The following is a 14,312-nucleotide window of genomic DNA, read 5'->3' as shown; positions in this document are numbered from 1 at the left end:
TAGTTCAATAGAATACCCAAGGCAAAATAAGAAAAATTTAATTGAAAAAAAAAAGTTGAGCGGCAGTTTGTCTTCAGGCTCAACCCGCCTCGACCCACTATTCCCAGGCTTCAAACAAACTTTGTCGATTGTGCCGATGAAGCATTTTCATTTGTCGGAGTTTTTCAGTCGCTGAATTGCTGTGGAACAACTTGGACATTTCGATCAATCTCTTCGAGACCTTGCCACCTATAATTAAGCGTTTATTACGCTGTCTTTGGGGAGAGTGCTCTTTTATATCGCAACCGAACAGACGGGTCATCATCTTGTAGTGGTCAACTGAGAATCTTCCTCCTTTCAAAATTTCTGCTTTCGCTACTGGTAATCACGCGATGTGAGATCAAGTATTGAGGTAAGATTGCTGCGTCTTTTTTTTTTTTGTTTTATGTCTGCTAATTTTGCTTCCGTGCACCTAGTCACTCACTAGCAAAGAATCACTTGTGAAGTCCAGTAATATCTCGGGGAAATATTTTTAAAATTGGCAATGAGGTTGATACATATCAGAGCCGCGTATTGTCAACTCTCCTTTACGGCTCGGAATGCTGGCGAATGACAGAACAGGACCCCTCAAGATTAGCATCCTACCACACAGCTAGCCTCAGGAAGATTCCGAGAATCTTCCGAGGCAGGGTTGGAAGGATTTCGTGGCTGCCCTATGTACCACACAGGCATGATTGGCAGTAAACAAAACATAAACTCTTGAGCCAAAAATGCACCTCTGTGAAAACGTTTCATTTATCCTCGCACAATAGACGTAAAGCAGATCACTTGGGGTTGTTCATTACGGTGGATACTTCAGTAATGAAGTATTGTTACTATTGTTTTTCTGATAAAGCGGTCACTTAAATTTAAATTCGCCTTCACCTGGTTCCAATCCGTTCGCCTTGCTCAAGAGGCACATTCTATACATCACCCTCTTCAATCAGTTATCTTCATAAGAAATTGTTCGCCGCCTCTTTTCAAAGAAGGCGACTGAACTTTGCACTTAGTTCAATCTCGCTGTGGCGACCACATCGACGTTGTGTAAACAAAATTATAAAGGAACACAGCCAAAGTAAATTCTGGATGAGTAGGAAAATTCACTCTATTTCAATTTGGATTCTGTCTGAGTTTTTCCCACAGGCCCACATTTCTTTTTGTTTATTGCCAGGTATCTTTCAGTTTTTTTCCTAGTTGTCCTGCTAAGTAGAATCTAGAATATATCACATATTGTGTCATCATATATATTCCCCAGAATATAGACACTCACTTACTCAACCTCATTTTCCCAAGTGGAACATTAGGTCTCAGTTAGGTCCTTCATGATCATGCCATCTTGGGAAAATCAATCCCCTCATCTAGTACCAATTTCCTCTACATTGATTTCTGATGTCCTCTTTTCCTTCATCCTTCCAAAGACAATGTCAGAATGGCTCTTGCATGATGTGGGTTTCATTTCTTGCACATGGTCAAGCTAAATCATTTCCATCTTATCAGTTTGCCATGAAATGGTTCTTATGCACATTAAATTAGTCTGGCAGTGGTGATTTAATTAGCCCAGAACAGTTGCATGATTCTGTTAAGACATGTGGTGTGGAAGGTAGCAAGTCTGTTGATATCCTTTTCAGTCATTCTCCCCTTTGCCTCCATCCTTCCAGAGTTAATGTCAGTGTGGTTCTTGCTACCTGTAGGCCCTATTTTTAGCACATGGTCAAGCTATATCATTTACACCTCATCAGTTTGTCATACATGGTTCTTATGCACATTAAATTAGTCTGGCAGTGCTGATTTAATTAGGCCAGAACAGTTGCATGATTCTGTGAAGACAGGTGGTGTGGAAAGTATCAAGTCTAGTGATATCCTTTTCCGTCATCTTCCAGCACTCTGATCCATACAGAATTACCAATAGTACATTGCTTCTATATAGAGACTAAGTTGGGTCTCAGGGCTATAGCTGCTGGATTTCAGTATTGATCTCATGTGGGCTAAAGCAGCTCTTGCTTTATCCAGGTGGGACATAGTCCTCTTCTTTCCCACACTACCTAATAGATAAGAGAACTTGTCCACAAACTCTAGTACTCACTTACTAATTAATACAAATGGCTTCCTTGTTAGGGTAGCTTTGCCTCAGCTGATGCAGTGCAATGCTGGCAAAGTCATTTAAACTCAAACTTTTTTTTATTGGAATCTTGAGTGTGATAGAGCAAAGCAATGTCCTCAGAAAAATTAATTCCAAGTCTTCAAGTTTTGTGCAAAGCATCACTTGATGCCAGTGGGCTGCTGCTCTGTACCACTCTTCATAAGCCAGTCTATGATAACTATGAACAAGAAGGCAGACATGACACATCCTTGGAGCACACTTGAGTTTTATAGCAAAGCTCAGAGCTTTGAGAGTTCTGCATTTTACAGATAAAACATTTTATGTTACAGATAAAATATTTGTTGAATTGTCTGATGATGTTGGTACCTTTTGTAGGGGATTCCATATGATAATAATTACAGAAACTGGCTCTTTGGAAGCTGTTGAATGACTTCACAAAATCTACCAAGCTACATGTAATGTAGATATTTTTCTGCTGTTTATTGCACTGCTTGTAAATGTTCCATAAAGTGAAAATGTTTTCCTCACCCCTTCCAATCTACCTAGCTCTTTCCAAAGGGTACTCAATGTTCACTGCATTCTCTATCCTCATCATTATCATTTTGCAGAACACTTTGCCGGATATTGAAATCAGTGTCATGCCTTTCCAGTTCATGTAGTCTGTTAGGTTTTCCCTCTCAGGGATTTTGACAATGCTTTCTCAAGTCTATAATTTTGGAAATTCATCTTTCTCCCAAATGTCCATAAACAAAGATAATAGGGACTAATAATTAATGTACCAGCTGCCAGCACAGAGTTCATCTTGAGTAGCCCCACCTTTAATGCATCCTGACCTGGTGCTTTGTTGTTCTTTATAAGAGCCTTTCCAGCCTTGCTGACATCCTCCCTGGAAGGAAATTTCTTGGAGTCAGTCTTATTTAAAACCTTAGAAAAGGTAATAATTTTGATATTTATATTATCTAAATTAACATTTGGATACAATTCAAATGCGCATCACAACACTTTTCAGTGGACTTTGGCAGGACTGCATCAGCAGTTTCCAATCAATCAAAGGAAACTTAATTGAAGATGCCCCCTTCCTCCCCCCTCCCCCCAATTCCCAGTAAACAGGCTAGACCACATCACAGTAATCTCGTGAGTGGGTTCTTTAACATCCCCTACCTGACCAAAATTAATTAACTAATTAATAGAAGCAGGAGATGGGACCTACAGTTTATTAGTCCTCATCCGAGAAGACTAGAATGTCTATCCATTTCTTGATATCATAGAAAGGTAGCACATTCTCCTCAGTTATTTTAAGACCTTGAGTGTTGGTCTGGCGGGGGCTCGAACCCTCAACCTCCTGTGCAACAATCCAGCACTCTAACCAATTAAGCTAACCTCCTTCTCCCTCTACAGTCAGTCAGGTTTTTCAGCGTATGTTAGCTGGGGATGTTAATGTGGTGCTTATTAACACAGATCTGCTGAGTGATCTTGTAATTGTTCCCATTTCATACTTTGAAGCTGCAATTTCTGATGTTTGTGCCAACTCCTCCATGTAAAACAAATTATAGCCTCTAATTTTTTGTAGCACTTTCCTTGACTGCCTAACTATGTGGATTCTATTTTGCTGGTTAAATTTTCAGCTGTGGTTTAGTCAGAGCTCTGACAATTAGTCTCATGCTTTAATTAGTGCGAGACTCACCCAAACAATTTAATCTCTCACACTCTCATGCTGAAATTATTATTTTTCCTGCACCTATTGTTCCTGATTTGAACTATGATTTTGAGACTGCAAACTCCTGCTTTAGTGAGTAAGTAGCTACAAAATTATGATTACCTTAAAGTTTCTAGATATAATTTACCTCTTCAGATCCCTTTGTACTTTCTTTGAACTCTTTCCAACAGTAGAACCTCTTACACACTTCAGAGCCTTCAATTGTTACACCACTCACTGGGTTTATAAACCCACAGGCCAGTAATATGGACTCTCTTTGTGCACTTTATGAATAGGGAAAATGTATCTTATCTACTTCATTCTTCGATTATCTGGGGGAACATATCCAATACAAGGGATCTAAACCAACTTTTTATTCAGCAACATATTATCAATCTAATGTTCATTCTGTCCATAATTTAGCTGGATTTGTGAATAATTTTGTGAGGGATTATTGATGCTTCCTCCAATTACAAGCCATTTTCCATGCAGAAGTCACTGAGCTGCTTTCCATTAATTGTCATTCAATCATGTAACTTCAACCTTGCTTGCCCGTACCTTCAGCTTCTGGTTGTTGTTATTATTCCCCATCTTTAGCTTTTAAATCCCCAATTACAAGCTGGGCTTCATGCACTGAAACCTTTTTACTTACGGCTCCTGTAATCTGATGTATAAGGTGCCAGGCATCATTCCCCTTATCATCTGCATCATTTCTTGGGGCGTTAATGGCATTGCCACAAAATCTTGCTCTTTTCAGTCCCTTGTTTGTTTCAGGCTGCTATGCAATGAGGATATTTTCAATCATTTTTTAAGATAGTAAGAGCAACTCTTGCAGACTGATGATTATCATAATTCCTCTCTGAATACAGGACAATGTCTTCCATAGACAGGTTATTTTATAAGGGCCCTGAAAATGGCAGATAGCTTCATCCTCTATAGTACCACCTCTTGATTGTTTACCTCCAAGTTGATGTCTTAACTCATAGTTTGATGTAATGTTTGGGTAGACTCAGTGTAATTCTTAAACCTTTACCTTTGTTCTTCATTTGTGGTCACCTCAATGGAACCATGCACTGGGTTTGTTAACTATTTGATCTTTAAGAAATTTTTCAGTGCTCAATGATTGGTTTGTTCGATTGCTGATTTTACTCTCACTTACACTTCCTTGATTTTTTTGGATTTGATATCTGACTTCAAGCTTTGCAGTGATTGCTAGATCCAGGGTCATAGCTCGCATGCCTGTAGCAGCTTCTTTTTGCATAATTTTGATTTAAAAAAATACTGCAGTATAGGAATATTTACTGACAATCCATACATGTAACTGTTGAGAATTGGTAGGAGAGAGATACAAATGAAAATGTATCCCAATACAAGTTCTACCCGACAACTTCAATAGTGGAGCTATATTCAGTCTGAAGCTTAAATTACCATAATTTTACTTGAAAGTTTGAACTGTGAAAATTGATCAGAGGTGACCTTAGACATAAACTTTATAGAACTTAAATAAATCTTAGCAACAAATGTCAAAAGAAATGACCATCTGGTTCAAGCAAAACAGGTTGATGTTGCATTAATTGGTGATGGACAAAAACACTGTACCCAATTACTATGGACCAATATATCAATGAAAGTATTGGTTGAGGGTACCTACAGTAAACATGATCCAAATGGACTAACCGTATAAAATCCTATTTTAAATGGTTTTATTGAAAGCACTGCTATCTATTACTTACCTTGCACATGCCTTCTTTATTTCCATCATTTGATGAGATATATTTTTCAAACACATGCAGTATTTTTTAGTTATGGGTTATTGTTTATAAGAAGTTCTTTTCAAGTCAAACCTCAACTTCGAGTCAGCAACTTCAAGGTAGTGCAAGGAACATCAATAGATTGTTTCGTCAGTTAAGTTAGTTTCAGCATCTTGTGTCCAGTTTAATACAGCTAGTTTAACACAGCTAGGATATTGCATAATTCTGCTTCAAGCTTGTAAACACTTAACTCTTAGAGGGTATAGTGCAGTGTTCTTTGTTTCGCTTTCAAACATTCTACTGCTGTAAACTACATGCACTTTTGAATGTAACAATGAATGGCTGTGAAGAATCTTTGAAGTACATGGCAAATATTAATGTATCAATCTGAATACTGAAGTAGAAAACAATGAATATTATCAATTTCTCCCCTGACCTTCTGACTGATGTTGAGGAAAGTTTGACTGCTAGCAGTTTTTCAAAAGAATTTAGTAATTTTAGTATTTGAATTAAATGCCAAATTGTGCGGTGGTTGTTGCGGCTAGTCCATGAGCGTAGTCTATGATGGAGTGGGCATCAGTGTTTTGTCCATCATTGCCATTAATTGATGGCCTAATTAGCAAATAAATGTATTACATTGTAACAACGAGTTTACGTTAAAAAATACTCCATTTAATTCTTTACTTGCGGACTGATTACAAGATGCAAAAAACCTTTGGACTAGGACTTGAATGCATATATATGTAAGCCCCACACACATGCAGAGGCACAATAATAAATACTACTAATTATCTGATGCTAATCAAATACCTAACATTATGTAATGAACACCACTAATGATCTAACACTATATTGTCACAAAATGTTTGTGGCTTGCATCAAAATGAAGCTCTTAGCATGTTCTTGAGGTCTTCTTTCATTTGTCATTACACATAGTTCATACTTGTGATCTGTTAAACTGTTTTAAAGAAGGAATACAGTGGTGAAATAAGTAAAATTAGGTATATGATGATACTAAAGCACTTTTTTCCTCAAAGGTTTAACTTAATTTTTTAGTGCATCTTGTCGAGTTACCCAAAGCACCATTGGTCAGTTTTTTCAATTTTTTCTATCTATTTCTCCACACATACTGTTGCCTAGTAGCCTTTCCTTCCATCAGACTCTCTTCAATTTTTAAAGGTAGCTGTTGATTAAAGCAGAAAAATTAAACATTCTGGACCATCATGAAACATCAAAAAAATCAAAAAGTATAAGTTAAAACTTAGATGTAGATAAATACTCAGAAACAAAATTTACTAAATAATTTTTGAAAATAACTTGTTTTAACTCTAGATTTGAACAAAGATGCAAATAACTATACAGTGAAAGAAAAGTTACACCTGTGTAGCAAGGTATCTGAAAACTTAACCTCACATAGGGGAAGAATTCATGGTGCCTTCCCTATCAAGAAAAAATTTTATAACCTCTTCCTCCCTTTATTAATTTATTAGGAATAAATTTTGTTTGTCATTATTTTAGAGAAAAACAAAATAGTTTTCCTCCCTTAGGCTATGGGTCTGGGGGGTGCCCCCCCTCATTTTAGACTTTCTTCTGATAATTACCACACAGACCCTGAATGATCGTAAAGAAGTGCCCCAGCTCTCCCCATAAAACTACTCCGGCAAGTTGTATCCCATTAGTGTCACCACCATGTGACTGTTTCTTATTCATTATGAATAACTGATTGATATGTAGCTGTGTTTAAACTTATGTTAAACACCAAGCAGCATTTGATTTTACTTTGAACACCAGCTAGTGTTATCAACATCCTCTTTGAAAGATTAAATTTAATTGGTTCAGTAAATACCTTTTTTTATTATATGGCTGTGTCTCACAAGGACTGGGAAGTACCGAATTTACAAATTTGATTGGCTGAAATCAATACTGAAAGCGGTCTAGATTTTTCCATCTAGACCTGCATCTAGACCAGTCTAGAAAAAAAAAGGTACAAAGAATATAAAAAATTGGCATATAATAAACATCTTATTAACCGAGCAAAGTCAGTCTGTATGGGAGAATCTTGACCTCGGTCGCTGGTACAGACCTCACTGCATTTGGACTGTACTGGCAACCTCGATCAGGATTCTCCCATACAGACCTCTCGCTCGGTTAATAAGAACTAAGAAGTCATCTGCATTTTTGTTTTTGCATATTTAGGAATTATACTAGCTCATTAATCTGTTTGATTTCCTTTTTTTTTTTTGTTGATTTGTCATGATCATTATGCATTTTTTTATGTTCCTGTAGGTCATAAAATGTTTTATGCGGTTATTGAGAACATTTGTGGGCTGAATGAGAAAATTTCAAGTAAAATTTTTCCCAAAATGGGTGTTTGACATTGTAACATTTTCCTTCTTTTATCCATGTCTCCCAAAATCCAGTAACTCTACTCTCTTTTCTTTACTACTTGATTGATTATTTGATGGGTGATTCCATGAATGAATGATAGTTGATTTATTGATGAAATTCGTCGATTTATTGACTGATTTAACTTTAAACTTTAACTTGCTCCAGGTAAATCGCAGACCGCCTTTCAGCACATACCTGTTTCGGCCCAAATACTGTTCTTAAAAATACTGTTTCTAATAGTTTCTCCAACTTGAAATAATTTGATTCCTTATGTTGTAGGTTTGGTAATTATTTTGACTGTTAGCTGATATTATTGTTTTCAACAAAGGGTTGCAAGACACGCCTAAAACAGACATGGCCGCTGCAAAAGAATATACCGATGAACAACTAAACTATTACAGGATTTGTTACGTCACAACTGATATCCTAACCGAAGGTTTGCGGACAATTTTCAAACAAGAATGGGACAGTCGTTACAGGATGACCTTTGGAGAATGGAAAGATGATCCTGGTAATGGGAAAGACTTTTACAATGCAGAGTCCCCGCCAAACCAAAGGAGGAACAAGCATCTATTGGCGACCATGATTAAAGGAAATAGAGCAGACTGGGACTGTACCATGCTGTTTTACGCCATTCTCTACTCCGATTGCATCTCTGGTCTAAACGCGGTAGTAAAAACGAATGTTGACAATCTCAGAAAATTTCGCAATGAAGAATTTGCTCACATGCCCCAAGGTCAACTTTCGGAGTTAGAATTTAACACTGCTATTGGCAAAGTTTTCGCTGCATTCCAGGCACTAGGTCTTTCCACTACAGGAATTCAACAGATCGCAAACCAAAAGACGTTTCCGACGAAGGAGTTAAGAGATGTTTTAGACAAAGTAAACGATTTAAAAAAAGAAAACATGGAGATTAAAGACCAACGACAGGTTCTTTCCGAACAACTGCTGAACGTCACTTCCCCATTTTGCATTCTTCCTCCTAAACCTTCACACGACCTGGCAAGTCGCGATGTTGAGGTTGCTGACATCACAAAACAGCTGCATGAGCTTAAGCGAGCTGATGAAAGCAACCTAAGCATCTTGTATATCTCCGGGAATCCTGGCAGCGGTAAATCGCAACTGGCCGGTCTTGTAGCCAAGAGATTTTACGAGAAAGCCCGAAAAGACTCTTACTCTGATGTGTTTGTAATGACAGTGGATGCGGAAACGTTAGGCTCACTTCTCGAATCTTACATCACGTTCGCTCGACAAATGAAGTGCCCGGAACATGCTATTACAAACATCCATAGCTCAAAGGATTTGAAAACAGAGGAGAAGATCAACAGCCTGATGTCCTTAATCAGCACAAAGATTGGTCTCTACGAGTCCTGGCTTCTGTTGGCTGATAACGTTAAAAGCTTATCTGAACTGCATAATCATTTACCTGGGCAAGGACATGGACAGTGGGCAAGAGGGTATCTGTTGATCACAACTCAAGATACTTCGTGTGTACCGTTACCAGGCACTTCCATTCAACACATCTCAGTAAGCGAGGGTATGCAGTCCCAAGAGGCCTCTTCTTTGTTAGCCCTGATTTCTGGTATCAGCGACAGTGAGCTGGGAGAAGCAGTAGCTAAAGAACTCGATAACCAACCCCTTGCGTTAGCAAGTGCTGCCATCTATGTGAAGCAACTTCGACAGAGCAAACGTTTTTCGGAGTTTGGTTGGAACGACTTTCTGAGAAAAGTAGAAGGGCAACGTGGTGCGACAGAGACTCTATTTGCAGAGACCAACCCTTGTTACAAGAAATCGATGACAACAGCAATAACACTGGCCGTTAGAGAAGTGATGGAATCAGACAGAATCATAGATCATGCCTTAACGTTTCTCTCCCTCTGCGCGTCACAGCCTTTAAATGAGGATATCGTGGTGAATTATATTGTCAACGCAACAGGAATAAAAGATAAAGAAATGATAATTATGAAACTCCAAAGATGTTCGCTACTTTTGTCTCATGAAGATGAGTTTGGTGTCCACATCCGGGTACATCAGGTTGTACACGATGCCGTTACGTCGTTGATTCAGGGTTATCCGGAAAGTCGTCACATGAAAACTTTTAAAAGCGCTGTGGCGGCGTTTAACCATTTCGTAGATAACAACTTATCAAAGGAATCGTCAGACTCAATTTTGCAAAGCTACGCCCTTTCCCTACATTTAAGATGTTTTATTCTTAATTTTGAAAACGTAGTTTCAAGGTTTGCCCTTTCCCGAGTCGTCCAGCCTGAAATGGGGAAGCTGGGTGAAATTTGTAAGAACCATTGTCATTTTCAGGCCGCAAAGAAATGTTATGAAATTTTACTTCAAGCCGCTCCCATAAAGTTTGGAACTGAGACCGCTGATGTTGCATATTATTACAATAGCCTGGGTTCTGTTCACAAGGAACTGGGCGACTTTGAGAAGGCCAAGGAGTATTTCGAACTTGCTCTGGGCATTTCTGAGAAAAAACTGGGACCTGAGCATGTAACAGTGGCAACTAGTTACAATAACCTGGGTTCTGTTCACAAGGAACTGGGCGACTTTGAGAAGGCCAAGGAGTATTACGAACTTGCTCTGAGCATTAAAGAGAAAAAGCTGGGACCTGAGCATGTAACAGTGGCAACTAGTTACAATAACCTGGGTTCTGTTCACGAGGAACTGGGCGACTTTGAGAAGGCCAAGGAGTATTACGAACTTGCTCTGAGCATTAGAGAGAAAAAGCGGGGACCTGAGCATGTAACAGTGTCAACTAGTTACAATAACCTGGGTTCTGTTCACGAGGAACTGGGCGACTTTGAGAAGGCAAAGGAGTATTACGAGCTTGCTCTGAGCATTGTTGAGAAAAAACTGGGACCTGAGCATGTAACAGTGGCAACTAGTAACAATAACCTGGGTTCTGTTCACCAGGATTTAGGCGACTTTGAGAAGGCCAAGGAGTATTACGAACTTGCTCTGAGCATTGAAGAGAAAAAACTGGGACCTGAGCATGTAGCAGTGGCAACTAGTTACAATAACCTGGGTTCTGTTCACAACGAACTGGGCGACTTTGAGAAGGCCAAGGAGTATTGCGAACGTGCTCTGAGCATTGTTGAGAAAAAACTGGGACCTGAGCATGTAACAGTGGCAACTAGTTACAATAACCTGGGTTCTGTTCACAAGGAACTGGGCGACTTTGAGAAGGCCAAGGAGTATTACGAACTTGCTCTTAGCATTAAAGAGAAAAAACTGGGACCTGAGCATGTAACAGTGGCAACTAGTTACAATAGCCTGGGCTCTGTTCACGAGGAACTGGGCGACTTTGAGAAGGCCAAGGAGTATGACGAACTTGCTCTGGGCATTTCTGAGAAAAAACTGGGACCTGAGCATGTAACAGTGGCAACTAGTTACAATAGCCTGGGTTCTGTTCACGAGGAACTGGGCGACTTTGAGAAGGCAAAGGAGTATTACGAACTTGCTCTGAGCATTGTTGAGAAAAAACTGGGACCTGAGCATGGAACAATGGCAACTAGTTACAATAACCTGGGTTCTGTTCACGAGGAACTGGGCGACTTTGAGAAGGCCAAGGAGTATTACGAACTTGCTCTGAGCATTTCTGAGAAAAAACTGGGACCTGAGCATGTAACAGTGGCAACTAGTTACAATAACCTGGGTTCTGTTCACGAGGAACTGGGCGACTTTGAGAAGGCCAAGGAGTATTACGAACGTGCTCTGAGCATTGTTGAGAAAAAACTGGGACCTGAGCATGTAACAGTGTCAACTAGTTACCATAACCTGGGTTCTGTTCACAAGGAACTGGGCGACTTTGAGAAGGCCAAGGAGTATTACGAACTTGCTCTGAGCATTAAAGCGAAAAAACTGGGACCTGAGCATGTAACAGTGACAACTAGTTACAATAGCCTGGGTTCTGTTCACGAGGAACTGGGCGACTTTGAGAAGGCCAAGGAGTAGTACGAACTTGCTCTGGGCATTTCTGAGAAAAAACTGGGACCTGAGCATGTAACAGTGGCAACTAGTTACAATAACCTGGGCTCTGTTCACGAGGAACTGGGCGACTTTGAGAAGGCCAAGGAGTATTACGAACTTGCTCTGGGCATTTCTGAGAAAAAACTGGGACCTGAGCATGTAACAGTGGCAACTAGTTACAATAACCTGGGCTCTGTTCACGAGGAACTGGGCGACTTTGAGAAGGCAAAGGAGTATTACGAACTTGCTCTGAGCATTGTTGAGAAAAAACTGGGACCTGAGCATGGAACAATGGCAACTAGTTAAAATAACCTGGGTTCTGTTCACGAGGAACTGGGCGATTTTGAGAAGGCCAAGGAGTATTACGAACTTGCTCTTAGCATTAAAGAGAAAAAGCTGGGACCTGAGCATGTAACAGTGGCAACTAGTTACAATAACCTGGGTTCTGTTCACAACGAACTGGGCGACTTTGAGAAGGCCAAGGAGTATTACGAACTTGCTCTGAGCATTAAAGAGAAAAAGCGGGGACCTGAGCATGTAACAGTGTCAACTAGTTACAATAACCTGGGTTCTGTTCACGAGGAACTGGGCGACTTTGAGAAGGCAAAAGAGTATTACGAACTTGTTCTGAGCCTTGAAGAGAAAAAGCTGGGACGTGAGCATGTAACAGCGGCAACTAGTTACAATAACCTGGGTTCTGTTTATGAGAAACTGGGCGACTTTGAGAAGGCAAAGAAGTATCACGAACTTGCTCTTAGCATTAAAGAGAAAAAGCTGGGACGTGAGCATGTAGCAGTGGCAACCAGTTACAGTAACCTGGGTTCTGTTCATGAGGAACTAGGTGACTTTGAGAAGGCTAAAGAGTATCAAGAACTTGCTCGTACCATTAGACAGAAAGAGCTAGGACCTAAGCGTGTTGAAGCTGCGTGTTTCGTAGCTACCAAAAGTTCTGTGGTGTCTGTTGATCCGGCTCTGGACATTTTAGATGAAACCGATGAATATCCTGATCGTGCTCGTAACTTTCATTTCCGGAAACGTGCGGCTGAAGATGGTCTTGCTCCAGTGTCAATCGATGGTTTGTGTCAAACCTCGTTTGAAAGTGGTGTTACATCCACTAAAAAGCGAAAGATGAAAAAGGAGTGAGAAAGAGGAGGACAGAAATTGTTAGAATTACTCAAAAGTTATCTTCTTGACCTCTGAGATTCCCAAACGAGACAATGACAGGATTTATTTCGTGTTAAAAGACTTGAATACAACTTACGAGTTTCCATGCATATGTTGAGTTAAGATAATTGGTAACAGCCCGTGTTCAGCATTTTTCTAGGCAACTTTCCGACCAGTTGGAATAGATTTGTTTGTGGCTTTTCCTTTTTTCTGTTTTGGTCATTTTCTTGCTTATGTTTTATTTTGTTTCTTTCTCTTTTATTTAAAGGGTAGTTTTTATAGCCTTGACTTTTTGTAGTCGTTCTAATTTTCCTGGTTCTTTTTCTAATATATGGAACGTGGGCTGTCTAAAATATCATATATGTATATATGCTTAAGGCAAGGGCTGAAAATAACGAAAACCATCAATATTCTACACGGCTCTCAAGAGGGCTCCAACTTAACTAACTGAATTAAAGTAACTAAATTAATAAGCAAAAATATTGATTAGGTTCTTGGTTTTCAGTCAGTAAATTCATTGTCTTAGGTTAAAAGCAAACCATTCTAATCTGGCAATTTTTTGTTACCTTACCTTACAGCTTTGCCATGAAAAAAGTGTTTAAACGCCAACAGTAGTTTAGCTTTTCAATTGTACAAAGTACACTTATTGCGTTTGGAAACTGTTTTCTTTGATGATGCTATCGTTTTTACATCAGTACATTGGAAGCCTTAGTTCATTTTAGCAAAACATCCTTAGTTTTTAATTTTTGTCGCTCTTACATCAGTATATTAATAACCTTAGTTCATTTAGTGGCCAAACATCGTTCGTTTTTAATTTTTTGTCGAGTTTTCCTCTCATAATTGCAAGCGTGTATAGTGCCGTAGCAAGGGTAATATGAGTGGGGGGCACGCGAGCGCCGGGGGCGCCACCCGCTAGGGGGGTCTGGGGGCATGCTCCCCCAAAAAGTTTTGAAATCTAGAGGCTTGGAAATGCCATTTCCAGCGTTCTCCAAGAGCTATTTGTGATTTACGCTTATCGCGAACTATTTACTTCGTACATTGTCTCAGCAAACCAATGTACATTGAGTATAACACTTGCAACGTCAATTACAAAATAGAAAACCGACTATCTCTATATCTTAAAACCAGCAAATGTTTCACCTTTCAGAGTCATCATAGTAAGTTCGTAGTCATTAAACTGTCTGAGCTGCCTTAAAGGCAAACGCAGACTTTA

The 14,312-nt window shown here is 39.5% G+C and overlaps 1 pseudogene across 1 annotated transcript; it reads left to right on the top strand.

Annotated features, from left to right (window-relative positions):
• The first annotated feature begins 122 nt into the window (after positions 1-122).
• LOC148719298 (uncharacterized) lies at positions 123-14,312 on the top strand (annotated as a pseudogene). The gene is made up of 3 exons (XR_015993888.1): positions 123-391; positions 2,495-3,053; positions 8,283-14,312. The product of XR_015993888.1 is annotated as an uncharacterized LOC148719298 (transcript).

This window comes from Stylophora pistillata, chromosome 12 (genome assembly GCF_964205215.1).
Source record: "Stylophora pistillata chromosome 12, jaStyPist1.2, whole genome shotgun sequence".
Taxonomy (NCBI): domain Eukaryota; kingdom Metazoa; phylum Cnidaria; class Anthozoa; order Scleractinia; family Pocilloporidae; genus Stylophora; species Stylophora pistillata.
The sequence above is the reverse complement of the archived record's forward strand: the minus strand, read 5'-3'. Positions and strand labels throughout refer to the sequence as shown.